Below are 27795 nucleotides of genomic sequence, written 5' to 3' on the forward strand. Positions count from 1 at the left end.
ATACTCCAAGTCTCCTCTGCTGCCACTTCCACCAATGTCTTCTCTCTAATTCCGCGGTAGGAATCTACAGGACCTTCAGAGTCGTGTGCATGAAGGTGGTCAAATCGTATGGAGCTTTGGGACTTCAAAGGGGTAAATGTGTTAGGGCCTCCACAGAATGGACCCCTGCAGCCTCCAGAACTGCCCTCGGGTTGGACGCGTCCAGCACTAGCCACCAAACTGCCATGACCAGCTGGACTGCCAGAAAATATTTCTGGCAGTTCGGAAACACCAAACCCCCCCCTGCGACACCTGACGCTTCAGTGTGGACAGTTTAAATCTAGGGGGGTTCAGTTTCATAAAAAATTAGCAAGGTATCCATTGTGGGGAATTACAGAATAGGTAGGTCAATTTAGGTATGATTTTCATTTTAATTAGTTAATACGGCCTAATAAGGATAGAGAAAGGTTCTCCCAGGCTTTTAGTTTGGCCTTGACTCCTTGGACCATCACCTTTGACCTAGGTTAAGGGGAATAAAGCTGTATGCATCTCTCAAGACCGCACTCCCAAGTACAGAATTTCGTCTACCCATTGCAGTTGGAGATCTGGCGGGGCTAGTCTTTTTGCCTCAGGGTCAATAGCTAGCAACTGGGATTTTGTCCAGTTCACCCGTAATCCAGTTATTTTGGAGAACTCAGTCAATACTTGCAGAGAGATACATACATCTAAGAGAGGAGTCCATGTTGTTCAGAAAGACTAGGAGCTCATCCACTTACAGAGCTACCCTCTCCTCCAGTCATGCTATTTTTAGTCCTTTTATGTGGGACGAGACCCGCAGTGCCTCTGCCACCGGTTCCATAGCTATTGCGAACAGTGCTGGAGAGAGAGGGCAGCCCTGCCTGGTACCCCTAAATAGTGGGAAGGGGGAGAGACGTCACCCCCCAGTCTGATGGCCACCCTCAGGGATTTGTATATAGTTTGCAGCCAGGCAATAAAAACCAATGGAAATCCCATCCTCCTCAGAGTTTCCCAGAGAAATGGCCATTCGATTGAATCGAATGCCTTTTCAATATCGAAGGAGGCAACCGTTCTAGTGACCACATTGTCATGTATTGCATGCAAGTTGATGAATAGTCTGCATCTATAATCAAGGGTAGAAGTGGGTTGAGTCTAACTAATTAATTTAGATAAAATTTTGAAGTCAATGTTGAGAAGTGCTATGGGCCTGTATGATGTGCACTGTTTGGGATCTTTACTGGGCTTAAGGATTAGAATAATGTGCGTGTCTGCCATGGAGGGTGGGAGTGCTCCCTCCTCCAGACATTGGGTATACAGGTCTGCCAACAGGGGGGCTAGGAGATCCACATGAGACTGGTAAAATTTGACGGGTAGACCATCAGGGCCCGGAGGCATTCCCAGTTGCCAATGTGTTAATAATAGCATGTACTTCCTCTGCAGTGATAGGCCTGACCAGATGGGACCTCTCCTCATCTGAGAGCCACCCCAGAGCCAGGGGGTCCAGGAGAAGTGCCATCTCCCCAGGAGTCATATCCTGAGGGAGTGTGGTACTATATAGTGTCTGATAAAAGGTCTGAAACTCCTTTAGGATACCCTCTTGGGATGTAATAGATTCACCCGAGAGACCAATTTGGGGATCAGAGTCATAGGGGTGTCATGATGGGACATCATTGCTAGCAGTCTACCATTTCTATCAACCTGGTCAAAGAATCTTTGTTTGGTGTGGAATAACTCTAAACAAGTGACCTCAGTGAGATGGGGTTGGAGATCACTTTTTGTGGCCTGCAGCCGTTCGAAATTGGAGACCGAGGGGTCAGACCGGTAAATGGCTGATACCTCCTCAATCTCTCCTTCCAACCCCGTTGTGCTGGCTTGTTGATTTACCTTCACCACCTTAATTTCTGTCATATAGTGTCCTCTAGTGAACTCCTTAAAGGTGTCCCATACTATGGGAGGAGAGGATGGCTCTGTGTTATGTTCCCAAAATTCACGCAATGTTTGTGGGTCTGCCCTGATATCTGTCAAGGCGCCATATGGAGCCATTGCATTTTTCTCTGGACCACATAGTGATCTTGAGGGGGGAGTGATCAGAAAGCCCACTAGGTAGGTATGTTGCCTCCACTATGTCAGTTAACATAAGCTGATTTGCAAATGCGTAATCAATTCTGCAGCAGGTTTTATATGAGGAAGAAAAACATGAGTAAGCTTTACTCTGGGGAAGTAACCACCTCCACACCTCAGTAACCCTGCTGAGTGTATCCACCGCAGCGGGTCCCCAGTGGAGGACTGTGATGGTGTGGGCCTGTCAAGATCAGGGGAGAGGATGTCATTGAAGTCTCCTAGGATTAACAATTTAGCTGAACAGTTCGGATAATCCTCTCCAAAATAGTGTACAGCACTTCAGATTTGAAAGGTGGTGGGATATAAACTCCTACAATAATATACCTTTGTTGCCAGGCTGTCAATACCACAATTACAAATTTGCCATGGGGGTCTGTATGTACCGCCTCAACTTCACACGGGTAGGATTTATTTATCAGTATTGAGGAATACGTGACATGAAAAATTCTCTGAACCCAGGGCTTTCTCAAGGCCATCAGTTTGCCCCCCATCAAGTGTGTCTCCTGTATGATCAGTACCTGCGGGTTGTGCGCCTTGACATACTAGAACATCAGTGCCCTTTTAAATTTGGAGTTGAGGCATCTGACATTCCAGGATATCACCGACATTGTTCCCTGATCACGTGACACCGTGATCCCAGGGGAGAATTGCTAACTTCAGGGTGAATGAGTCCCACTTGATGAGTGTTTTTACAGCCAGAGTCAACCTCACATAACATATAGAAAACATAGAAAACAATACAACTTTCCAAGCACTGTGTGCTTTTCCTACCGGTATCTAGCCCCCCCCCCCCCCCCCGAAAACACTGGGGATGGGCCGGAAGCCGGTCTATACCCAAAACTGAACACAACATTGTAAAGCGGTAACCTGAGAACTAGGCCACACTACAGTTCTCCGCAGCACTGAACTGAAACTGCAGGCTTAAACTATGGGTATTTTAAAGCCCCTCCAGGTAAGTGGAGAATAGGGAGTCCATAACTTTGTTAAATTCCTGGGGTGACCCCAGCTCGTGTTCAACTTATAACAGTAGGCAGTAGTGGGGGATATGTACCTCATCACAGCGATAAGGACTGGGCAGTCTGGAATGGTGGTGTAGTTCCTCCAGCTATTGGAGTACCTCCAAGAAAATGGAGAGCACCAGGTCTATTTCTCCTCATAAAACAACAAACCATGAGGATCAAGAGTCACGTGTAGAAGTACATTTGGGGTTGCTCTGGTATTTGCCGAAGGTTGTATAGGATGGAGCTAATAAGGCTATGTATGATTCGTGCATCAGGTAGAATTATAAGAAGAATCTTTTATTGCAGGGTGGTCAGCCAGTCATCTGCATCCACATGGTTGTCAAAAAAACGGATTGCCTCATTGTGTTGGCAAACATCATTGAAGGTTTTCCTCTTTCTCTGCAAGTCAGCCCAAAAGTCAGGGAAAACAAGAACTGAGGAGTTGCCATATCTGAGAGTGAGATGTTTCCGGGCTTTAGAAAGGATCCTGTCCCTATAGTTGAGGAAGCGGACCAGAAACGGGGGGGAAAAATTCCCTGGGATGGCACGGCTCGGGGGAACCTGGTGAGCCTTTCAATCACGCAAGTTAGTGGGACATCTGTAAGGCCCAGGAGAGTTTTAAAGAACTCCTCCGCAAATTCAGCAGGGTGATCCCCCTCTTCTCTCTGAGGTAGACCCAGGACTCTGATATTGTTGCGCCTCAATCTGTTTTCAGCATCGTCAGATTTTGCAACAAGGGACTGTACAGCAGCCTCCCCCCTCACAGCAGACACACAGGCAGGGGCACAGTAGTAAGGATGTGAGGCTGACAGTGGAAGTGTAGGGAAAGCCCAGAGCAGTGTGTCAGAGGCAGCAGATTGGAGACACTGGGCCTCAGGATACCCCAGTTCAGCCAGGCAGTACTTGGCAGCACCCTTGGCTGTGGCAGGGATTTGGATGGGTGACAGGGCAGATGCAGAGAGGAGACTCACGCCTCCAAAGCCGGGCCAGACCAGTTGCGGTGCACTCCTGTGGGACAACAGACTCAGGAAACAGCGGGGATTCATAGGCCTCACTAGGCTGCACTAGGCCAGACCAGGCCGCGGCCACCGCAGATGTCCCCGTGACTCGGCTCAGCCTCTGGACTGCGCCAGATAGGTGGATGGGTGACATGTGGGGACAGATGGTGGTCCCTTACCTCTGAAACTGCGGGGATCGAGTCTCCCCAGGAGGCCTCAGGCTGGCAAGATGGCGGCGGTTGTGGGTGTCTGGAGGCAACTCGGGGCATCCACGGGCAGAATTGCCCCAAAATAATGGCACAGGACACTGCAGGGGACTGAACTGAGTAGGCTGGTAGGTTTTTTAGCTCCTCGCAAAAACGTCCACCCCACTCACATCGGAATACGACCCCCGGAGCTTACCAATTCTTAGATGTGATGGCTGTAATAATTAAATTTTTTCTTCTGTTTTCATCTGTTGATCCAGCCGGTAAGTCTGTTGTTTTTCAACAGAAATGCTTGCTTGCAGTTACAGGAATGAGACAGACTATTTAACACTGGCAGGGGTGCTTATAATGATCAGCCATAGGTGTTCATGGCTTATTGCATTAGGGTGTGCACCCCAAAGCTCAAACACACATGCCTTTTCTCTGCAGCTCAGCTGAACTGGACAGTGAATGAATGGGAAGTGCTCTGTGCTGAGCAGCTTCCTCTCCATTCAGAAACTGAAGCGTAGAAAACACAGTTTACTATGCTTCAGTTATGAATCAACACAGTGGGGGAGTGTGTTCACTGTATCCATTTAAAAAAGGAAGGGGCCAGTATATGACATATGTAATAGCCTCCCTCCCCCCACACTCTCCATCCTGAAACATCACCCGCAGCAGCCGGGGGGAGAGGAGGGAAGCCAACAGCACTGTGGGGAGGGGGGCACAACACAGGGGGAAGCCCAGACAGTAGGGGGAATCGGCATCACACAGAGTGATTAGGGTGTGGGTGACACACTCCGCCCCCCCCCCCCCCCCGCATGCCTTTGTATCAGCTCTTATTTATGTAAAACCTTTATCATAAAAAGAAAAACAGTTTTCTGTAACTAGTTATGAAGTATGAGCTAGAGTTTAGCTTCAATTTGTTAGCGTATTTAAATCTGCCAGTACATCTAACACTCTCCTCCCCCCAGACTGAGAATGTTGCTGTCCAAATCTGCCCATTGTGCTCAAGTACCTATAGTGGTGTCTGCTGAATACAGGAGACGTGTTACTGGCCTTATCACCAGGGGAAAATAGAAGGAAAAAATGTCTAAAAAATAAAACGAATACAGTCACTACATCCAATGAGTGTTAAGCTGCAATATTTTACATTTTTGGTTTTGAGTTTAATACTGCTTTAAATTACAACCATTATGAAGCACAGCTCAAAAAGCAGAGCCGGTGTAGTGTGAAAAAAAATGTGTATATACAATACATATAATATATAATATAATAATATATAGTATAACAAACTACAGTACATTTTTATATTAGGCTTTGTTTTTACATGCTTACCTAAAATACTAAAACCACCACGTCTTCCCTTTTTATGCAAGTGGGGCCAGCATATGAAAAGTACGCTCGGAAGAAGAATTCTTGTCTAAAGCGGCCTGCATTATAAGAATAAGCATTTTTGCCCTTAGGATCTATATCTAGCCTTCAAGGAGGTGTTTTTCCACCTCTAACAAGGGTTTTTGCTGTTCTCCTTGGTTTACATTTAATATATTTGCATATTCTTGTTGTATAGGTTTTAAAAAATAAACTTTTTGAAAATTTGTGATATAATTTTGATCTTCTGAGGATATTTTTGATGAGTTGGTCCCAGGGGTTTAGTAAATGTTCAGGTTGGGCACATCCTGCCATTATTTTGCTATCTAATTGGTATTATCTTCATAAATGTCATGATTACAATCCATGAAAAAATAAAAATATATACAATGCTTATCGTGGAGTTCCATCCAGAAATGGAACTTTCGTGGATCGGATTCCTCCCCCCCCCCTCCGGTGTCACATTTGACACCTTTCAGGGGGGAGGGGGGAGCAGATACCTGTCAAAACCAAGTATTTGCTGCCACTTATGGCGAAAGAGTGCCGCAGATTCTTCAGCGAACTACGCCATGTCTGGCCCCTCCTCCTTCCCCCCACTGTCTTCTGGGAGACACACAGATCCCAGAAGAAAGCAGGGACCATTCAGAGCGGGCAGCGCAACTCACGCATGCGCAGTAGGAAACCGAGCCGAGGGACGGGTCAGCTTCGGGTGAGGACATCCCAGGCGCCCTGGACAGGTAAGTGTCCTTATATTAAAAGTTAGCAGCTGCAGTACTTGTAGCTGCTGACTTTTTTTTTTTGCAGGTGGAACTCCGCTTTAACAGTGGCAGCTGGTGCTCAAAACTTTTCAGGGGGCTCAAACAAATTGAAAAAATCTGAAAAATACTGAAAAAGAAACACCAATTGTAGCCTCACTGTGCAATCAAACGCAGCCACTGTGTGCATCAAATGCAGCCACTGTACCATCAATTGCAGCTACTGTGCCATCAATTCCAGCCACTGTGCCCATCAATTGCAGCCACTGTGCCCATCAATTGCAGCCACTGTGCCCATCAAATGCAGCCACTGTGCTATCAATTACAGACTGTGTCCATCAAATGCAGTCACTGTGTCCATTAATTGCAGCCACTGTGCCATCAAATGCAGCCACTGTGGCAGTTGCGGTGCGTCCATAAGGGCGCACGGGCGCCACCCCCTCTCTCCAATTCAATGCATGAATCTATCTATGGCCACCGTTGCCACCCCCTACTCAGGCACCTGGTCCCTTTTCGGGCGCCTGAATTACAGCAGTGGGGGGTGTTTTTGAAGCACCTGATTAGAGCCATAGGCTCTAATAGGCGTCAAAAAAGGTGACAAAAAAGGCTCACTCAGCTGTGTTAGAAATGCAAATGAATATTCGCTTTCCTAACATTAAACCTCCCCTCCGCCAATCAGGTGCTCGGATCTGTTACCCATCACCCAATAGGCTGAAAGAACAGGCGCTGTGATTGTATGCCTATCAGTTGTCCAATCATAGCAGAGGATGGGAAGAGAGGACAGGAGAAGACATTGAGGAGCATCGAGGAGCTGTCCCAACAAGACAGGGTGAGTGCAGACGGCGGACAGGGGGGCACACTGGCAGCATTTGATATGGCACACTGTCAGCATTTGATGGCACAGTGTCTGCGTTTGATGGGATCAGTGTCTGCCTTTGATGGGCACAGTGGCTGCGTTTGATGGGCACAGTGGCAGCAATTGATGGGCACAGTGGCAGCAATTGATGGGCACAGTGGCAGCGAATGATGGGCACAGTGGCAGCGAATGATGGGCACAGTGGCTGCGTTTGATGGCACAGTGGCTGTGTTTGATGATACAGTGGCTGCGATTGATGATACAGTGGCTGCGATTGATGGCATAGTGGCTGCGATTTATGGCATAGTGGCTGCGTCTGATGGCACAGTGGCTGCGTTTGATGGCACAGTGGCTGTGTTTGATGGCACAGTGGCGGCAATTGATGGGCACAGTGGCTGAGATTGATGGCATAGTGGCTGCGATTGATGGCATAGTGGCTGCGTCTGATGGCACAGTGGCTGCATTTGATGGCACAGTAGCTGCGATTGATGGTACAGTGAGGCTGCAATTGATGGGGTTTTTTCTGAATTTTTCAGTTTGTTTGCAACCCCCAAAAATGTTGACCCCCAGCCGCCACTGCACTGTGACAATCAAATCCAGCCACTGTGACAATCAAATGCAGACACTACAAATGCAGACAGATTTTCCCTTGGTTCCTGTTTTGGTGGCAATTCACATAATAAGGTCCATAAAGACATGGATGAGCGAGTCTGGGGTGAAGGAACTTCACTGGCCTGCACATAGTCCTGATCTCAACCTGATAGAACACCTTTTGGGATGAATTAGAGCAGAGACTGCGAGCCAGGCCTTCTTGTCCACAACAGTGCCTGACCTCACAAATGCAGTTCTGGAAGAAAGGCCAAACATTCCCATAGACACACTCCTAAACCTTGTGGACAGCCTTCGCAGAAGAGTTGAAGCTGTTATAGCTGCAAAGGGTGGGCAAACTCAACATTGAACCTTACGGACTAAGACTGGGATGCCAATAAAGTTCATGTGCGTGTAAAGGCAGGCATCCCAATACTTTTGACAATATGGTGTATAGCACCTTCTAAAGGTGAGATTTTTGGTGAGTGCAGGTAAATTTAGGCAAGCCTAGCTGGGAGCTAGGCCTGTTTGTTTTGATCTGTGCGGGGCTGGAAGTGGCTAAGAGTAGGCTGTTGACTCACAGATAGAATCACTTTTCTGTCACCTCCCTCTTGCTTCTAGAGAATTCTAGAAGGGAGGTGGGGAAGAGAGGTGGAGCTGTCTGGGGTGTCTCAGGGAGCCCTGACCAATCCCCAACTAGGATTGGCAGGGGACAGGCCTCCTTGAAACACCTGGAGTCAGCCCAGCTGGGGGGGAGTTGTTGGGTGGAAGAACTGAGCATGGAGTACTAGGCTGTTGGGGGCTTTGAGGGTGCTTCCCATTCTGGGAGGGGGTGACCTTGGGCCTGGGGACTCGGGTGCAGGATGGACCTCTTCAAGAATGCATGAAGGATCTGAACAGGGAGCACAGAGGGGAATCAGAGAGGACAGCAGGAGCTAGCACTGCCGGGTAAGTCTTCAGGAGGGAACCACCAGAGTGCAGCCAGGAGGGCTGGTGAGTGACATGTCCTATCGGAAGGACTGGAGAGGCATACCAGAGAGGACTGAGAGGAAATAGTCAGAGCTGGGTGTGGAGCCAGCGAGGATTGCAATGTCACGGACAGTGAAGTCGGGCAGCTGCAGCCAGGAGGGCTGGCAGGGCTTAAAGCGGGATTGCTATGAGCAGTAGTCCACTATAGGTCAGCTAGCACTAAAAGACTTCCTATTCTATTTTTGCTACACTAAAAGGGACCCGCGGTCAGGGTCGTTTTTAAGGCAGGGCAAAAGGGGCAGCTGCCCTGGGCCCTGTCATTGTTGTAGGGCCCAAAGCAGCTGCCTCATACTTGCCAACTATCCCAGTTTAAATTCCCTTGTCCCTTGAGGTTTTAGTCCCGTCCTGTGTCTCAACATCTCAGTGTGAAGTGCTGCTACTAATGCTGCCCAGCTCTGCCCTATTGTTGTGTACAGAAGACTCACCTACAGACCCTGTGTTTACATGTAAATTACCGGCATTCATATGTAAATAGTGACAGCCGGCGACATTGATATGTATATCATGCCCCCCTGAGGTCATATCCACAACAATCTCTAGGAACCAATCAACAAGCAAAATCATGTGTTGTAACCTCTAGCAACTAATCAGTGAGCCATAATGTGTGCTGTAACCTCTAGCAACCAGTCAGTGAGCGGTAATGATACACTGTAACCTCTGGTAACCAATATCAATCGCTGCCTGGTCTGATTCAGTAAACTGATTTTAAGTCTAGCTGCTGCTCAGAGCAGGTGGAGAGCGAAACTGCATGGGGGGGGGGGGGGGGGGCAAAAAAAGTTTTGCCCAGGGTCCAATCAATATTAAAGACGGCCCTGCCCGTGGTTCCTGCCAGCAAATGGCAATTTCCAGGGCCTGACTGAGTCAGTATTGGGCCTAGCCATGTGCTAGCTGTACCTGGAAGTGAAGTGTTGTACAGGAGAGAGAGAGAAACAGTCTGCAAGCAAGTGTTGTGCTGGAGGGGACTGGAGCTGTAAGTGTATTTAGTTGTCCCCACTGATTGAAATACAATCAACCAATTATTCATTCTACTGGGCATCACATATATTCCCATCCCTATCCAAGTTCAAAACCCTCAATAAAAATAATAAAAACAATCACATGGACTGTTCATTCTCTCCATGGTGATTGAGAGGGGAATGCCATGCTGGGCAGGGTGACAGGTGGACCACAACTTTCAGCAGCCCCTACGGGGGTACCGCTGCATGGTGTATGCTTCTGCAACATACATTTTTAAACAAGGAGATTTTTTGGGTTAACGTTTCTTTATATGTCCTTTTAAATCACGACAGACTTAAAGAGATTCCCATCACCAACAAAAAAAATGTAGACAAAAGCACAGAAAAATTTAATATTTGAATTGCTTACTTTATGTGCTTTTCCTTTTCATGTATTATTTGCTTATGCACTTGCAATGTGCCTTTGAACTTGCTAGAAATATAACTTCTCCAGGAGAGTCAATTCCCTAGGACAGCCACCTCCTGCCTTGCAATGCACAGCCTTCATCTGGGAGTGTCTAATTGCCATCGATGATGGCCCAGATTTTTGTTAAAATGAATGGTCTGGTGACAGGGACTCTTTAAACAACAGAGGAAAAAAAAATCGTTAGAGTCTGCAGTGACCACACAAAGCACAGTTTGCTTATGGGACTTAACAAAAGCAGAGCTTTCTTGTCTGTCAACACAGGATCACTGGCTATTGAACAATCATCTGTCATGACTCTTGGAGAATTCTGTTTTTCTCCCACTTCTGATTAAAGTTTGGGGTTGCCGTGTTTGCGAATAGTTAAATGTCATACGATACTGTAGCATTTGACCATTACTGGATTTATTTCCTCTGGGGACAGTGAAGAGATTTTCCTTCTAATACTGATGCGTTAGAGCTCTCTGACAGATGCTGACCTCAGATAAAGTTAATGTCCAGGGATTATTGTGAGAGGCTGGTACTTTTTTGTGTCCATTACTGCAGGTGCAGGAGAACTAAATTCATCACAATTAGTGTACAACAAGTAACGGATGGAACAAAAACGCAACCACGCTCGTCATTTGTGTGTCTATATATAAAGCAGTAATTGTGTGTATTTGTGATCAAAATAAATGAAACTTTGATTATGCTGCTTTTTACCAAAGTCCACCAAATTGATTATATTGAATAAATTCAGTTGTGTCATGTGTGGCACAGAGGAAATGAATGGGGATTCCATATGAAAAGTAAACATCGCAAGTTTGGGCACTGCAAACTGAGAATGTGATTAAATCTACATGCCCACAGATTACCTTCAGAAAAAAAACGCATATCAAGGTGATCGGTAGATTCATAGATATCATAAGTAAGACCCTTTGCACACCGAGCAGCCCCGGGTGTCAGCGGTAAAGCGGCCCTATTTTTAGCACCGCTTTACCATCGTTTTAGCGGCGCTATTCGCCCACTAGCGGGGGCGATTTTAACCACCTGCTAGCAGCTGAAAGGGGGTTAAATCTGCCAGCAAAACGCTGCTGGAGTGCTATTTTGCTGGCTGTATCGCATCGCTGCCCCATTGATTTCAATGGGGAGCAGCGGTGGAGGATTGGTGAGTTCACCGCTCCTTTACTGCTCCAAAGAAGCTGCTGGCAAGACCTTTTCTGATACTCTGCCAGTGCATCGCTCCAGTGGGAAAGCCCTCGGGCATTGAAGTGCATGAAGCCGCTGTTTTGGGGCGGTTTGCAGGCGTTATTTTTAACGCTATAGTGCCTCAAAACACTCCAGTGTGAAAGGGGTCTAAGTCTTGACTTTACCTGTAAATGTGAACTGGGCCTTGATCCTTCACACTTCTTGTTTATTTTTTTGCTGTTTTATGTGACAAGCAGTAGTGGTCCATCCATAAGGGGCCCCCATCCTCGTGTCTGGCTGTGTCCAGGGGACACAGCAATCACAGATTCTTCCCAATGTGTGCCCGAGGGGGTTCTTGTAAGGACATCTATGGACGCCCTCCCGGCAATGTGAGTCCGCACAGTAGCTGTCTTTTGGCTATAGCGCAGACAGGAGGTGGTTAAAGCAGGAGTAAACCCGCAGATGTTTTTTTTTTTTTTTCTACCTGCAAAGGAAAAGGCATAATGAGCTAGTATGAAATACTTACCTTAGAACAAGGCCCCGACATCTGGCCCAATCCATGCCGAGGGAGCTGACATGTTTCTTCCGGGTATCGCGGCTCCAGCGCTGTGAGTGGCCGGAGCCGGGATATCGTCACTCCCGCGCATGAGCGTGGGAGATTTCATCCCGGCCGAGTCTGGCCACTGCCGGACTTTCAGCCGAGAATCCCCTTGTCCGTACAGGTTTAGGAGATATTTTTTTTACCTACAGGTAAGCCTTATTATAGGCTTTCCTGTAGGTAAAAGTAAAAAAATCAGTATACAACCACTTTAAAGAGGAAGTAAACCCTGATGAGTTTACTTCCTCTTTAATTCCCTGCAAAGGTAAAGCATAATGGACTACTATGCATTGCATAGTAGTCTGTTATGTGTCACTTACCTGACACAGGAGCCAGCGATGTCACCGCTGTCCCCTGTAGTCCGGCGCATCCATCTTCTCGGTGGGTCTTCGTTGCTCCACCGCTGTCATTTGGCGAAGCCGCGATGACTTCACTCCCTCGCATGTGCACGGAAGCCACCACACGCGGCATATTTGCCATTGACGGTGCCGCGCTCAGTGCGCCTGTGTGCCGCTGTCTACGGCACATGCGCCCTAGACAGCGGTGCCTGTCTTTCGGCAAATATCTCCTAAACCGTGTAGGTTTAGGAGATATTTCTTGGACCTACAGGTAAGCCTTAATCTAGGCTTACCTGTAGGTTAAAGTGTGTTGTAAGGGTTTACAACCACTTTAAGCATAAGTAATTCAAGTGGAGCTCCATCCAAACCTTCTTATCTAGCTGGCAAAGTTCAGAGGTTCTGTCGTTTTTTTTTTGTTTTATAACTATGTAGGCATCTATGAGCATTTCCTTCAATTCCTGTCCTAGAAGCCATACAGGACACATTCTGCAAAACAATCTGAAAAGGGTTCTAACCCTTCTGCACCCTACTTCAATTGCTGGGTCCTTGTTGGGAAGATTTCTCACACAAACCTTAAAACAGTAAAAAATGTTACCATTTCATGTTGGACAGAGGAAGCTGAACAGAAAATCTGACATATCATTCTAAAACGGTCACACAAGTGCTCTGCTTGTTATTATCTATAATGGAATGCATTCTGCCCCAGTCTCCTGTAAAGATGCATCAATGATTGATTATGAACACTTCTAAACATTCTTTTCTCAGTAAGAGTAAAATCACTTCAGAAACATGTGTCCTTTATTTTCCCCAATCTCCATGAACAAGAGCTCATTGGATCTAAATTTTTCACAAACAAAGGAATTCAAGTCTGATGTAAAAGAAATCACAGATGTGAATTGCAGGAGGAAGCAAACAAACCTGCAATTACTAATTTAAAAGCTAATTTTAACAAAACGTTATTTGTCATGTCCTTACTTCACATTCCCAGAAGGGTTTTTGGTTAATTCTCCAATACCTTATTTATTTGTGTTCCATGGAAGCTTTTGAAATATTAATACCATATTTATTTTAATATTTATTTCTGGGAAAATAACAATGCAGATGTTACATTTTGGATCACAGAATCCACTAGTAAAATGTGTGGGACTCAAGATTTCTATTTCGTGTCCTCAAAGTAATACTGTCTTGTGCCACCCTCTTACCCCAGCCGATTGGCTAGCATTAGTATCACACTAATAACATCGGATATCATAGCACACCAAGGCTGGGGGCAGACAGGCTGTATTAGAGACAATATAACCGCTCAGCATTAGTACATCTAGATTAAATGACTAGAGATGTAGGATAAAACTGGGGTTGATTTACTAAAAGTGGAGAGTACAACATATGGTGCAGCTGCAAATGATAGCCAATCAGCTTCTAACTTGAGATTGTTCAATTAAAGTGGTTGCAAACTCTGGTTGTAAACACCACTTGTAACTACAAGTAAGCCTATAATAAGGCTTACCTATAGGTACTGTAAATATCTCTTAAACTTGCACCGTTTAGGAGATATTCACTATATACACTGCTGCCGATGTCATCGGTGCATACGCACTGAAGAAACACCAAGCTGATGCAGTTTTTTCAGGGTCCATGCTGTGACCGGGGGATTCTGCGCGTATGCACCGGAGCCCGCGAACCCGAAATTAACTCTGGTGAAAGATGTTGGGTGTGGGAGCGGAGTGTGGGTGACACTGCAGGGCATCGTTCTAAGGTACCGTATATACTCGAGTATAAGCCGAGATTTTCAGCCTCTTTTTTGAGGCTGAAAGTGCCCCCCTCGGCTTATACTCGAGTCATCGCTGTCTGCCTGCTCGATCAGCGTGTCGAGCAGACAGACAGCGGCCATTCTATTCTAATTCAAAAGCCGCGCCTCCGGCTCCGCCTTCGCCTGTGATAGGCGGAACACTGAATTTCCCAGCAGCCTGTGTTCCGCCTATCACGGACATCCGCTCATCCTCGTACTACGGACGAGGATGAAAGGATGGCCGTGATAGGCGGAACACAGACTGCTGGGAAATTGTGTTCCGCCTATCACAGACAGGGAGGCGCGGCATTTGAACAGGAAAATGGGCGCCGACGAAGAGCGGTGATCCTGGGACGGGACCGGACGGAGGCTCGGCTCGGCTCGGCTCGGGACGGGACGGGACCAGACGGAGTCTCGGGACGGGACGGGACCGGACCGGACGGAGGCTCGGCTCGGGACGGGACGGGACCGGACGGAGGCTCGGGACCGGACGGAGGCTGGGGACACAGGTAGGCTGGACACACAAGGCCTCACACACACACACACACACACACACACACACACACACACACACACACACACACACACACACACACACACACACACACACACACACACATGGATGGACACACACACATGGATGGACACACACACAGGGATGGATGGATGGACGGACACACACACAGGGATGGATGGACGGACACACACACAGGGATGGATGGATGGATGGACACACACACACAGGGATGGATGGATGGATGGATGGACACACACACAGGGATGGATGGATGGATGGACACACACACAGGGATGGACAGGCATATCTCACCCTCGGCTTATACACGAGTCAATAGGTTTCCCAGTTTTTTGGGGGTAAATTGGGGGCCTCGGCTTATACTCGGGTCGGCCTATACTCGAGTATATACGGTAAGTATTTCATAATGAGCTAGCTTTCATAATTTACTAGCTCATTATGCCTTTGTCTTGCAGGTTTTTTTTGTTTGTTTGTTTTTTTCTGAGGTTTACAACCTCTTTATGCTTTGACAAAAAACTGGAAGAGGACTGGTTTCTATGCAGAATTTCCTAGATTTTGCACTCGCTAGTTTTAGTAAATCAACCCCACCGTCTCACTGTTATGCTCATAATTTGGTTCTAAGTGTAAGTACCAAAAACGATGTTGCAAAGTCTACAAACTTTGCAGGGATAGAAGCAATAAGGACCATTTGGACTGCTCTGGAGACTATTAAGGTATATGTAAACTCTTGAAATGAAGTTCTCTTATTTACTCGCTTTGTGTCTGTTAAATATAATGTTGGAAACGTTTTATTATATCTGTTTGATAAATTCAACAAACTGTTGCTTTTTCAGAAATTCAGAATTGTCCTTTACACACTCCATGTATTATGTCAAAGAGAGAGCCCTCCTAGAAGAATTCATCTTTAAGTGATTGAATACTGGGAGGACTGAAAACATCAATTCACAAAAATGTTGTGTGTTGTCAGCCCACAATGGGACTTAAAGTACAACTAAAGGCAAAACTTTTTTTTTGGGAGTGGAGAGAGTGGGATTAGAACCCCTGACCAATTTTTATTACTGTCTGTGTCCCTGTTAGTGGGGTTCACCCTCTCTATTTGTCCTGTTTAACCACTTTCAGACCGGACCAATTTGCTGGTCAAAGACCAGACCACTTTTTGCGATTCGGCACTGCGTCGCTTTAACTGACAATTGCACGGTCGTGCGACGTGGCTCCCAAACAAAATTGACGTCCTTTTTTTCCCACAAATAGAGCTTTCTTTTGGTGGTATTTGATCACCCCTGCGGTTTTTATTTTTTGCGCTATAAACAAAAATAGAGCAACAATTTTGAAAAAAACGCATTCTTTTTTACTTTTTGTTATAATAAATACCCCCCAAAAATATATAAAAAAACATTTTTTTCCCTCAGTTTAGGCCGATACGTATTTTTCTACATATTTTTGGTAAAAAAAAATCGCAATAAGCGATTATTGATTGCTTTGCGCAAAAGTTATAGCGTTTACAAAATAGGGATAGTTTTATAGCATTTTTATTAATAATTTTTTATTATTTTTTTTTACTAGTAATGGCGGCGATCAGCGATTTTTATTGTGACTGCGACATTGTGGGGGACCCATCGGACATTTTTGACACATTTTTGGGACCATTGTCATTTATACAGTAATCACTGCTATATAAATGCAGTGATTCCTGTGTAAATGACACTGGCAGTGAAGGGGTTAACCAGTGGGTGGCAGTGTAGGGGTTAAGTGTTCCTAGGGGCGTGTTACTAACTGTGAGGGGGTTGGGCTTTCATTTAGTGAACACTGATCTCTGCTCCAATCACATGGAGCAGAGATCAGCGTCACTAGTTGCTAGGCAGAATGGAGAAATATTGTTTACAACGGCACTTCTCCATTCGGCCGCTCCGTGAGACGATCGCGGGGATGCCCGCGGCGATCGAGTCCGCGGGTTCCGCGACCGGACTCACGGGGGTCCCGACCAGCGTGGGAGCGCGCCGCCGGCAGGGCAGCAAATTTAAAGGGACGTACATGTACGCCCATTTGCCTGCCTGTGCCATTCTGTCGACGTACATCGTCGTGCGCTGGTAGGCAAGTGGTTAATATTATCATTGAAAGTTCAAGAAAAGCACAAATGTTGGCTTGTCTCCAGAAAAGTAATAGAGGGGAAATCTTCCAATAGGGACCTGGGGCTGGTGTAATCTTGTTTCTCTGTGTTTACAATATCAGATTTTCCCAGTCAGAAGAGATAGGGAGACCTATCCTATCCTATCACGTATTCAGTCTAAAGATGCAAAGATGCAAAGGAATGTTGCACCTGAGATAAAATATGCCAGTGATTTTAATTCTATTGTGAGTTTTTTCTTTTGTTTGTTTTTTTACACTTGAATGGTATCAGGTGTTGCACTAGAGGTATGTTTCCTATGCAAAAACCTTAGTAGGACTGACATTTTAGCCCACTGGTCATAACATAAATTATTGATAGGTAAAGCAGCTTCATAGATGGTCCACTAGCGGTGAGTGCAAAGGATCCCTTAATAATTTCCCAACATTAGATTGTGAAAAATCACCCCAGCCAGGTGTAGGAAATCTTGACATACGTCCCAGTCCTCTGAAATTATTGCTTCTCTTCTGGCCACTGGAGTTACAGCCCTGTACAGCTGGGCTGCAAATATGCAAGTTTCCCTTCTTACTAAATAGGGTCAAGGCGTAATCAGTGTACACAGTTTAGGGTGGTGCAGACATAGAGGTTCCTTGAATTTTTAATTAAGGGTGGAGGTGTGCACTCATCAGTGGAGAATTGACTTTTTGTAGTTTGAACCGGGTCCCTGGGATTCTGCATTGTACATAATTTATTAAAGAGGAACTACAGTCTGCTCACATAATTTGTAATAAAAACATCTTTGCCATTCTGAAGCTTCCCCCTAAACACTTTGCATATTATTTTATATACACTGTGATTCTGTATTTGCCAAATATGCTGCAGAATTCTCCCTCCACTGAATCTGGCTGGAGCCATTTTAACTGTGGGCAGCAGAAGCTTCTGCCTGTTCACTTCCTGGATTTACACAGACACACAGAGGCACACCTCCAGCTCTGCAGGTCTCATTGGCCTTCTTATGACTCATCCCCCATCCCTTCCTGGCAAACTCTCACGAGAGTGAGAGAGAGCTGTGCATGATGTCATAAGCCTAGGCTTTTTACCAGACAAGAATCAGGAAGTGGGCTGTATAAGGTAATTACTGGCAGAAAAAAAAGTTTTACTATATAAAGTTAAAACAACAAGGGCAGATGATTTTATAGATGGAACTATTCCCAGGGGAGAGCAGCAAAGTGATGCATGCAGCATGCTGCATCAAATGGTGAGTCTGCCCAAACTGTGGTAATAGTGTAAGGGTTTTAAAGGGGCATGGCTAAATAAAAATTGAGCATATTTGCTGTATACCTAGCACAAGCATATCCTTGTACCAACACAACATGCTTTTATTTAACAAGCAAGAGTATAACTCGTGCAACAATCGGCACAATAAAAAAAAAGCAACTCCTCTATTACATATGCCTTTCAGACTACCTTAAAAAAAAACAACTTCAGAAATCAGTCCATGATTACATGGTTACTTAGCAAGCAGCAACTGCTTTTTCTAGAAAAAGAATTTCCTATCCAACCAGCATCCAGAATTTTCTATCAAAACTGGAATCTGCCAGGGAGATGTCGCTTCACCCCTGCTCTTCAATAATGTGATCAACGTCATTACAATGAAAGGATTCAAGAGCAGAGATGGGGTCCAGTATAATATTAGCAGCTTCCTGACTGACTTGATGTTTGCCGACAACAGTGCCATATTTTCTGATACAGATGCAGAGACCAAGACATTGTTTATTAACAGTGGTCCCTAACTTTTTTTGGCACCAGGGACCGCTTTTGGTGTAGCCACTTTTTCCAGTGCCTGGGGATGGAGGGTGTTATATTGGGAAGGCAGGCGGTTCAAGGCGTCTCACAACCCCCCCTGCACTGTAAAGGAGCACTGTAATATAAGGGGGGCTGTACTGTAAGGGTTACAGTCCCCTTTATATCACAGTGGTCCTTTGCAGTCATGGCTCCCCATCACAATCCTCCCTTCAGTCATTGCCCCCCATCACAGTCCTCCCTTCAGTTATGCCACCCATCACAGTCCTACCTTCAGTCATGGCCCCCATCACAGTCATCCCTTCAGTCATGGCTCCCCATCACAGCCCTCCCTTCAGTCATGGCCCCCATCACAGTCCAGCCTTCAGTCATGGTCACCCATCACAGTCCTCCCTTCAGTCATGGCTCCCCATCACAGTCCATCCTTCAGTCATGGCCCCTATCACAATCCTCCCTTCAGTCATGGCTCCCCATCACAGTCTTCTCTTTCATCATGGCTCCCCATCACAGCCCTCCCTTCAGTCATGGCTTCATCACAGTCCGGCCTTCAGTCATGGCCATCCATCACAGTCCTCCCTGCAGTCATGGCCCCCCCTTCACAATCCTCCCTTCAGTTATGCCTCCCCATCACAGTCCTTCCTGCAATCATGCACCCCTCCCCCCTTCAATCACAGTCCTCCCTGCAGTCATGCACCCCCTTTTCCCCCTCCCCCTCCAATCACAGTCCTCCATGCAATCATGCACCCCCCTTTCCCCCTCCAGTCACAGTCCTCCCTGCAGTTATGCACCCCCCTTTCCCCCTCCAGCCACAGACCTCCCTGCAGTTATGCACCCCCCTCCAATCACAGTCCCCCCCCCCTGCACAGTGCCCATTTAAATCTCTGCTTAGGTCTATAATTTCTCTCATGCTTCAGCAGATCATGGCAGAGAGCGAGAGACTCTTCATAATAACAAGTGGGTTGTTAATATAAGTTTGGCAGCTCCGCTCTCTGTCATGATCTGCACCCGTCCCACCCCCGGCCTTGCTAATAGACTGACATCGGTGGCCACTCTGGAGAAATGACAGAATACACACAGAACACACTGGCTGCTAACTATACCGTGGTCCTTGACAGGGCTGACCTCTTGCTCTGATGGTGGCCCCGCTTGACAACAGGCCACGGACCAGTACTGGTCCATGGCCCGAAGGTTGAGCACCCCTGCTTTATTACATTGCCCACATGGCTCAATCCTAAAGTGTAGCTAAAGGCAAAACTTTATTTTTTGTTTTGGAAAGAGTGGATCAGGATTAGAACACCTGTCCATTTTTATTACTGATGGTGCCTTTATTAGGGAGATTCACCCTCTCTATTTGTTCTGTTTCCATTATCGTCAAAAGAAAAAGTAAAAGAAAATCTTAAATTTTGGTTTAACATCTGAACAATGGTGAGTTCTGGTGACCTTGGAGACAGCCTGGCATTCCCCCACTTTGGAGGGATTTCCTCTCACATCCTGTTCTGGCTATGGAACATAAAGTTAAGGAAAATCAATGTGACACAGATGGCAAAAAATACAAAAAAACAGAAGACGATGGGAGCTATAACTCTCACTTGCTCTTTTGCCTGTAGTTAGACTTTAAGGCCTAAAACCAAAGTGATGACCATGGATGGACCACAGGCATTGAGTTCACCTCAATGGAATCCAAATGTGTCTAATATTTCCAAGAACTAGGTCCAAGAATTCAAATACCTGGGATTATGAGAGCAGGAGTCCACAGCAGGATTGACTAGGCCACAGTAGCATTTGCCTCGCTCAAAAGTGACTCTAAAAAAAAAAGGGTAACATCTCCACCAAGATTCAAATTCACCTCTTCTGAACACTGACCGACCCTGCCAATTCTCCTTTACATCAACACTGTTCAAAATTACATAGCTTGAGGTCTTCCAAATTGTGTTTATCATTGAAACGAGACAATTTGGACAAGTTGCAACCACTGATATTTAGTTGAAAAACAAATACAAAAATTCAGACTGCTATGGAATGGCCCTGTTTGGAGAATGAACATTGGTAGGCTGCCAAATTAACTCCTCTGGCAAGAGCAACCTCTGCATTAAAGGCTTCAATGAGCAGCCTGGAGGAAAACATAGCCCAAACACATCAAGGAAGACCTGGGAAACCAGTGACTGACCATCTACTTGTCCAAAATTTTACCACTGATCACCAAGGGTGGAAGCATATTCTGATCAAGACACAGGGGGTTATTTACGAAAGGCAAATCTACTTTGCACTACAAATGCAAACTACAAGTGTAAAGTGCACTTGAAATTGCACTGAGAGTGCACTTGGAAGTGCCGTCGCTGTAGATCTGAGGGAGACATGCAAGGAAAATAAAAAAACAGCATTTTAGCTTGCACATGATTAGAAGGTAAAATCAGCAGAGCTTTCCCTTATTTCAGATCTACCCCTCAGATTTACAGCGATTGCACTTCCAAGTGCACTTTCCGTGCAATTTCAAGTGCACTTTGCACTTGTAGTTTGCATTTGTAGTGCAAAGTGGATTTGCCTTTCGTAAATAACCCCCTGTGTCTTGATCGGAATATGCTTCCACCCTTGGTGATCAGTGGTAACATTTTTGGGCAAGTAGACACTAGTTCCTCAGGTCTTCCTTGATGTTTTTTTTTCGTAAATAACCCCCACAGAATCCAGCAGTACCTAATGTTTTAAGTATGTAGTATAAAATACAGCATTAATAATGATAGTCCAGGAGTATAGCATGTACAACAAAGTGTAGCAGGGCTCAGGAATACATAACACCCTGAATGCAGGGCTCAGAAGTGCATAACACAAAAAGGGGTTGATTTCCTAAAGACAAATAGAAGGTGCGCTTTGCAAAGTTGCACTCCGCAAGTGCAGTTGCTCCAGAACTTAGTAAATGAGGTAAAGTTTTACTTTGCAAAGAATACCCAATCACATGCAAAGAAAATATGGTCACATCTGGTAAGAGTATTGCATCTTTCCATTTGACCGTTGTGGATTTTCTTCACTGCTGGCATTATATAGACTATGGTGTTTATGCTATTGGATATGCACATCATGAGGGTTATTTACTAAAGGAAAATCCACTTTGCACTGCAAGTGCACTTGAAAGTAAAATGACTGTAGATCCGAGGGGGACATGCAAGGAAAATAAAAAAAACAGCATTTTAGCTTGCACATGATTGGATGATAAAATCAGCAGAGCTTCCACTCTACCCCTTAGATTTAGAGCGACTGCACTTCCATGTGCAAAGTGGATTTTCCTTTAGTAAATAACCCCCCATGTGTTTTTTTATTGGTTTACAGTGAAAACAATCTCTTGGATTTTCATGGGCTAACTTTTGCTTTTAAAGGGGACCTCCACACTCCATTCTCAAATGCTCTTGTCTCCCACCTCTAATCCCTTGGATTTCCATGGGCTAACTTTTGCTTTTAAAGGGGAACTCCACACCCCACTCCATTCTCAAAAGGCTGTAAGCTGCCTTCACCAATCCAAGCCACATCATTTTTCAGAGCATACAACAGAGCCAGCTAGGAAAGGGGCAAGAAGAGCAATTGCCCAACCCCCTCCTGAATCATAGAAGGCCACATGCACTCAACATAGCTGGCTGCCTTTGGGGCATGTTGGGCTCAGCCCAATACCAACCACAAAGCACCTTGTACCCACTAGTTTAAAGGGGCTTTCCACATTCTGTAAAGGCCCCTGTCTGCAGCCCCCCACAATCCCAGTCTAGGGTTATGTGAAAGAGGCCCTTGTCCCCCTGAATATGGGAACAAGGTGGTTGACTTTTGGGGTGCCCGAGCCCCTCCTGCCCCCAAGCATACACCCCTCTTTCATGGGCAGGCTTGCTGTGTGTTTGGCTAGGGGCTTGTTAGTGTGTGGGAGGGGCACAATATTTTTTTAGTTTGGGGTTTTGGGGTGGTATTTTTCACGTGGGGGTTCTCATTTTAAGATTTAACAGACCCAAATGGCTTTGTATGTATTGGGGGAGGCAGGCTATTTTTTGTTTTCGGTTAAAATCTTGCAGCTGCAATGTAGATTTGTAAGTTTTCTCTAAAGCCGTACATCGTACACGTACACGTACACGTACACGTGTGTGTGTGTGTGTGTGTCAAGAAAGTACATTTGGGTGTCCTTATAGAGTTTGTAACACATGTATTTTCTCTTTTTTTTTTGTTTGTTATGTCTTTACAAAACAGATGTGTTTTAGAGCAAGTCTTTTTTACTTTTGTTTATTTGTTTATTTTTTTTTGGGGGGGGTATATTTTTTCCTGAAATATTTTTGTTGTTGTCAATGTGTGTTGTTTGTAGGTACTTTCACTTTGATTTAATTGTGCTGCATTATTTTGCAAAATCTTCCTCAATATGTTGTGACTAAAATGTTTAATTCCTTAAAGCGGTTCTCCACCCTAAAGTGGAAGTTCTGCTCATGTGATCCCTCCGGTGCCACAATCTGCACCTTTCAGGGGGGAGGGGGGTGCAGTTACCTGGATAATCCAGGTATCTGCACCCACTTCCGGGACAGACTGCCACAGACCGGCGCAGATGCCCCCCCCTGTTGTGTTCTGGGAAACACACAGTTCCCAGGATACAGCGGGGACCAGCAGAGATGCGCAGCGCGACTCGCGCATGCGCAGTAGGGAACCGGGCAGTGAAGCCGCAATGCTTCACGTCCCGATTCCCTGACAGAGGACGGCGGCGGGGGCAGCAGAGAGACGAGCGATCACTCGTCATCTGCCGCCGACATCGCTGGACCCTGGGACAGGTAAGTGTCAATTTATTAAAAGTCAGCAGCTGCAATATTTGTAGCTGCTGGCTTTTAATATTTTTTTTTAAGGTGCAGAACCGCTTTAACCTCCCTGGCGGTATGATTCAGTCTGGAATTAGGTGCTGAAAGCGGTACAATTATTTTGCACGAAAATATGGCTTTTATTTTGTAGTCCTGTAATTCTTAGGAATAACGCTCTTAAATCTGTTCAAACCAGAGTCTAGCAGACATCCCGGGTATGATAAAGTTTATAATATAATAAAGAATAATAAAATGTATTCAATAATGTAATAAAATCCTAAAACACTGAAAAATTGACACTTTTTGGTTGCTATGGACAATCTCCAAATTCCAGGCAGTAAAAAACAGTATTTATAATATAAAAGTGCATGCAGGGCACTGCACAGACCACTAGGGACAAAGGGGGTGTGTATTTTTTAATACAGCACTGTAATCTGTAAGATTACAGTGCTGTGTGTGTTTAGTGTGTTTTAACTTTTTTGAATTTGCCGCCGTTCTCCGCTCCCGTGCGCCGTAACGCCACAGAGAACGGAGCTCGGCGGCATTCGGCACTGTGAATCGAGCGGAGGACAGCTCGATCGCACAGCGCGGTGGACATCGCTGGATCCAGGGGACAAGGTGAGTAACGATCCCTGTGTCCTCCCCTGCATCGAGCGAAGCCATCCCGAGTCTGGCTCGGGGTTACCGCTCCTATCAGTATATTCCTCCCCCGAGCCAGACTCGGGATTACAGCTAGGGGGGTTAAGAGACTGTCCATTTGTTGGTGCAGTCCTTTTAACTCCTGTTAATTTCCTCTGCCAAATGGTTGGACCTAAAAAACATATTCTGTTAATGTCTCAAATTAAAATACATGTGTTTTTTTTTTTTTTTTTGCTTTCCTTGCTCTTTTCCAAGTCCTGTTTTGTTGCCCAATAAAATTTTGTAGCAAATTTTTATGTTTTACGTGTTTTGTTAGCAACAGATTTCCCAGCTGCTGCTTAACTAGGCTGATTGGCATGGCAAAACAAAAAAAGGTGTGATTTGTCTAAAAGCTACTTTCCTGGTGCCTTCATGGTAGCATATGCATGGATTGTGTGTATGCTGCCATGGATAGGCACCAGAAAAGAAACATTACAGAGAGGTAAGTATTCAATTTTCCATTTTAACGCAGTGGCTCTCAGCCTCTGTCCTCATGTACTCCCGGCAGGACATGTTTTGGGAATTTATCTTAGCTAAAATAGCTGTCCAAAATACCAAGCCATTGACTGTGATTTAAAGCACCTGTGCAAGATGAAGAAAAACCTGCAAACATGGCCTGTTGGGGGTAATTGAGGACAGTTTCCCCATTAGGCAAATTGCACTCTAGCACTTTTTTGTGTACACCCCAAATTATTAGGTATTTTTGGATTAATTAAAGGCAAATCCAGTCTGCAATACAAGTGTACTCGCTGTAAATCTGAGGGGAAGCACTGGTGATTTTAATCATCCAATCATGTAGAAGCAAAGATGCTGTTTTTTTTTTTCCTTGCATGTCCCCCTCGGATCTCCAGCAACTGAACTTCCAAGTGCACTTGTAGTGCAAAGTGGATTTGCCTTTAGTAAATAAACCCCAAAGTCCAAGATACCTAATAATTTGGGGTGTACACAGCAAAATGCTACAGTGCAATTTAGCTAATGGGGAAACTATTTAGATTGACCTGTGTGTCCCCAAGGAAAGACATTGGTAGGGTTTTACCCCTACTTCCTGTTTGGCTATGTGACCAGAAGTGAATAAATTTGAAAGAGAAAGTGGCCAAATTTGGGAGGTGTCTACACCCTATCAGTGGTGCAGACATCCCCAAAAACTGACAAGACTTCTAATCCCTCTGCACTTTATCCCCAAGCAAAAATAAGAAAGGATTTTATTTTGTCTAACTTTCCAAAGACACATTCCTAAGTTCAACTGTGATGCATGTCAATGGCCCATTTAGACCTTTAATAGAAAACACTAGTTGCCTTTCACTATAAACATTTGTTAGTCCAATCCTGGAAGTCTGCATCTGCTTTACTATTAATTTCCATAAACACTGGGTTCCTGCAGCTAGATGCACCAAATGCATCTAGATGCGCAACTGCTGTGTATGTGAGATGCGCAACTACTGTGTGCATGGAGGTATGTACCCGTGGCACATATCTGGTTCCCGAAAGTAGTGGCCAGCACACAGGAATGACATAGCGCCAATCCAGGAAGTTGCTAATACTGCTGCTAATTTCTTCCCACCACCATGCCCCACTCACTGTTCTCTGAGGAAGAGATGATCCTTATTTGCAAACTATGATAATTTTTTATTTATTTTTACATGGGGTGGTGTTTGTGTGGGTCATGTGTGTATGTCTAAATGATTTGGCCTCAAAACACACACCTACTTCCTGTTTATAGAATCACTTCCGGGCCAATGTATATTGCTTCCAACTTCAGTGTGTTTGTGTGTGTGTGTGTGTATATATATAGATATATCTATAAATGTAGGTTATTGTGTCCACCAGCAGAGACTAGTTGGGTAGATGCCACGCTCCCAATTCTGGAGGCATAATAATGGTCTAGCACAGTGATGGCAAACCTTGGCACCCCAGATGTTTTGGAACTACATTTCCCATGATGCTCCACTACACTGCAGCGTAGTGGAGCATCATGGGAAATGTAGTTCCAAAACATCTGGGGTGCCAAGGTTCGCCATCACTGGTCTAGCACAATGGTCTTCAAACTACAGCAATCCAGTTGTTCAGGAACTACAATTCCCATCACACCTTGTCATGTCTATGAATGTCAGAGTTTTACAATGCCTCATGAGATGTGTAGTTCCGCAAAACAGCTGGAGAGCCGTAGTTTGAAGATTCCTGATCACTCTAGCATGTCTTGAAAAGTGGTGGTTTCTCATGTGCCTTGTATAATGCCCAAGAAATATTGTTTGGAAAATACAAGTGGGTCATGGCACATCTACATTCCAAATTTGGCACTAGTCATGCACTATACAATCTGATTGGCCAATCTCTGTACAACTCCTTATTTAGACAAAATAGGTAATAGGACACACTTGAACAATTAATTCAAATTATAGAAATCATACAGGCTCTTGCACTAAATCTAATTTATTTAAAGAGGAGGTCCGTTTAAAAAAAAAAAAAAGTCAGCAGCTGCAAACACTGCAGCTGCTGACTTAATAAACACACTCACCTGTCCAGGGCGCCCGCGATGTCGGCCGCCCGAGGCCGACCCGTCCCTCGGCTCTCGGGTCCCGGCGCCGCCATTCGTTGTAAGGGAAACAGGCAGTGGAGCCTGATGGCTTCACTGCCCGTTTCCTACTGCGCATGCTCGAGTCCCGCCGCTACTGCGCATGCGCGAGTCCCGCAGCGCTTTCTGAATGGGACGCGCTGTGTTCTGGAACACACAGTTCCCAGAACACAGCGCGACTCATTACCCAGAAGACGCCGCGACGAAGGGAGAAGACAGAAGATCTCCGCGGAGGAGGAAGAGGAAGATTAGGAGAAAGTGCCTAGCAACAGGCATTTCTGGTAAGTAAAAAAAAAAATTTTTTTTCATTTTTTTTTTTTTATATTTTTTTGTAATTTTTAATATTTTTTCGTTTTCAGGGTGGCCCTCCACTTTAAGATCTAACTGATTGCAGTTTATGGTCACCTTTAAAGCTCAAGATCATAGTTGAGGAGTGCATAATGCATGGGATGCAGAGCTGTCACAAGACTGATGTTGCTATGTAAATCCTTCCATCTACTCCTCATATGCTGTGTCTAAGCCATTAGGAGAGGCACACTGCCAATTGTAAACACAGAATCTGGCAGGGGAGACAAGTGGAGAAAAAAAAATTCTCTACCAGCTGCAGTGTTTACAGTTGACCATGGCAAGTCTGTGAGAATAGGACCAGAGCCAGAGGTGCCGATACCAGCCTGTTCTGGCCTCCCCAAAAAATTCAATATATCTAATATGAAATCATGAATCAATTTTATGTTAGGAATGTTTTTATTGTGTGCTTTTACTTTATGAATGCAATTTTTTTTACACTTGTAAACATGAACTACATGTCTCATGAGTAATTGAAAGGCTGACAGTTACAAACATGACTCCCAGAGGCATAGACATGATGGGAAGACTGACAGTTACTTCCAGGGGCATGATAGGACTCGTAGTTCCACAAGCAGATAGAGGGCCACAGGTTCCCACCACTGGTATAACCTTTCCAAACCTTACCAAAAATGTGTTTGTGTTTTGTATCTTTGGAGAGATTATACATCACAATTAATAGCCTGAAATCCAAGGAAAACTTTTTTTCAATAGGGACACTGAAAGCAATACAAACCTGAC

This window comes from Lithobates pipiens, unplaced genomic scaffold (assembly GCF_037356315.1).
Source record: "Lithobates pipiens isolate NorthernLeopardFrog02 unplaced genomic scaffold, aLitPip1_a1.2 Scaffold_19, whole genome shotgun sequence".
NCBI classification, from domain to species: domain Eukaryota; kingdom Metazoa; phylum Chordata; class Amphibia; order Anura; family Ranidae; genus Lithobates; species Lithobates pipiens.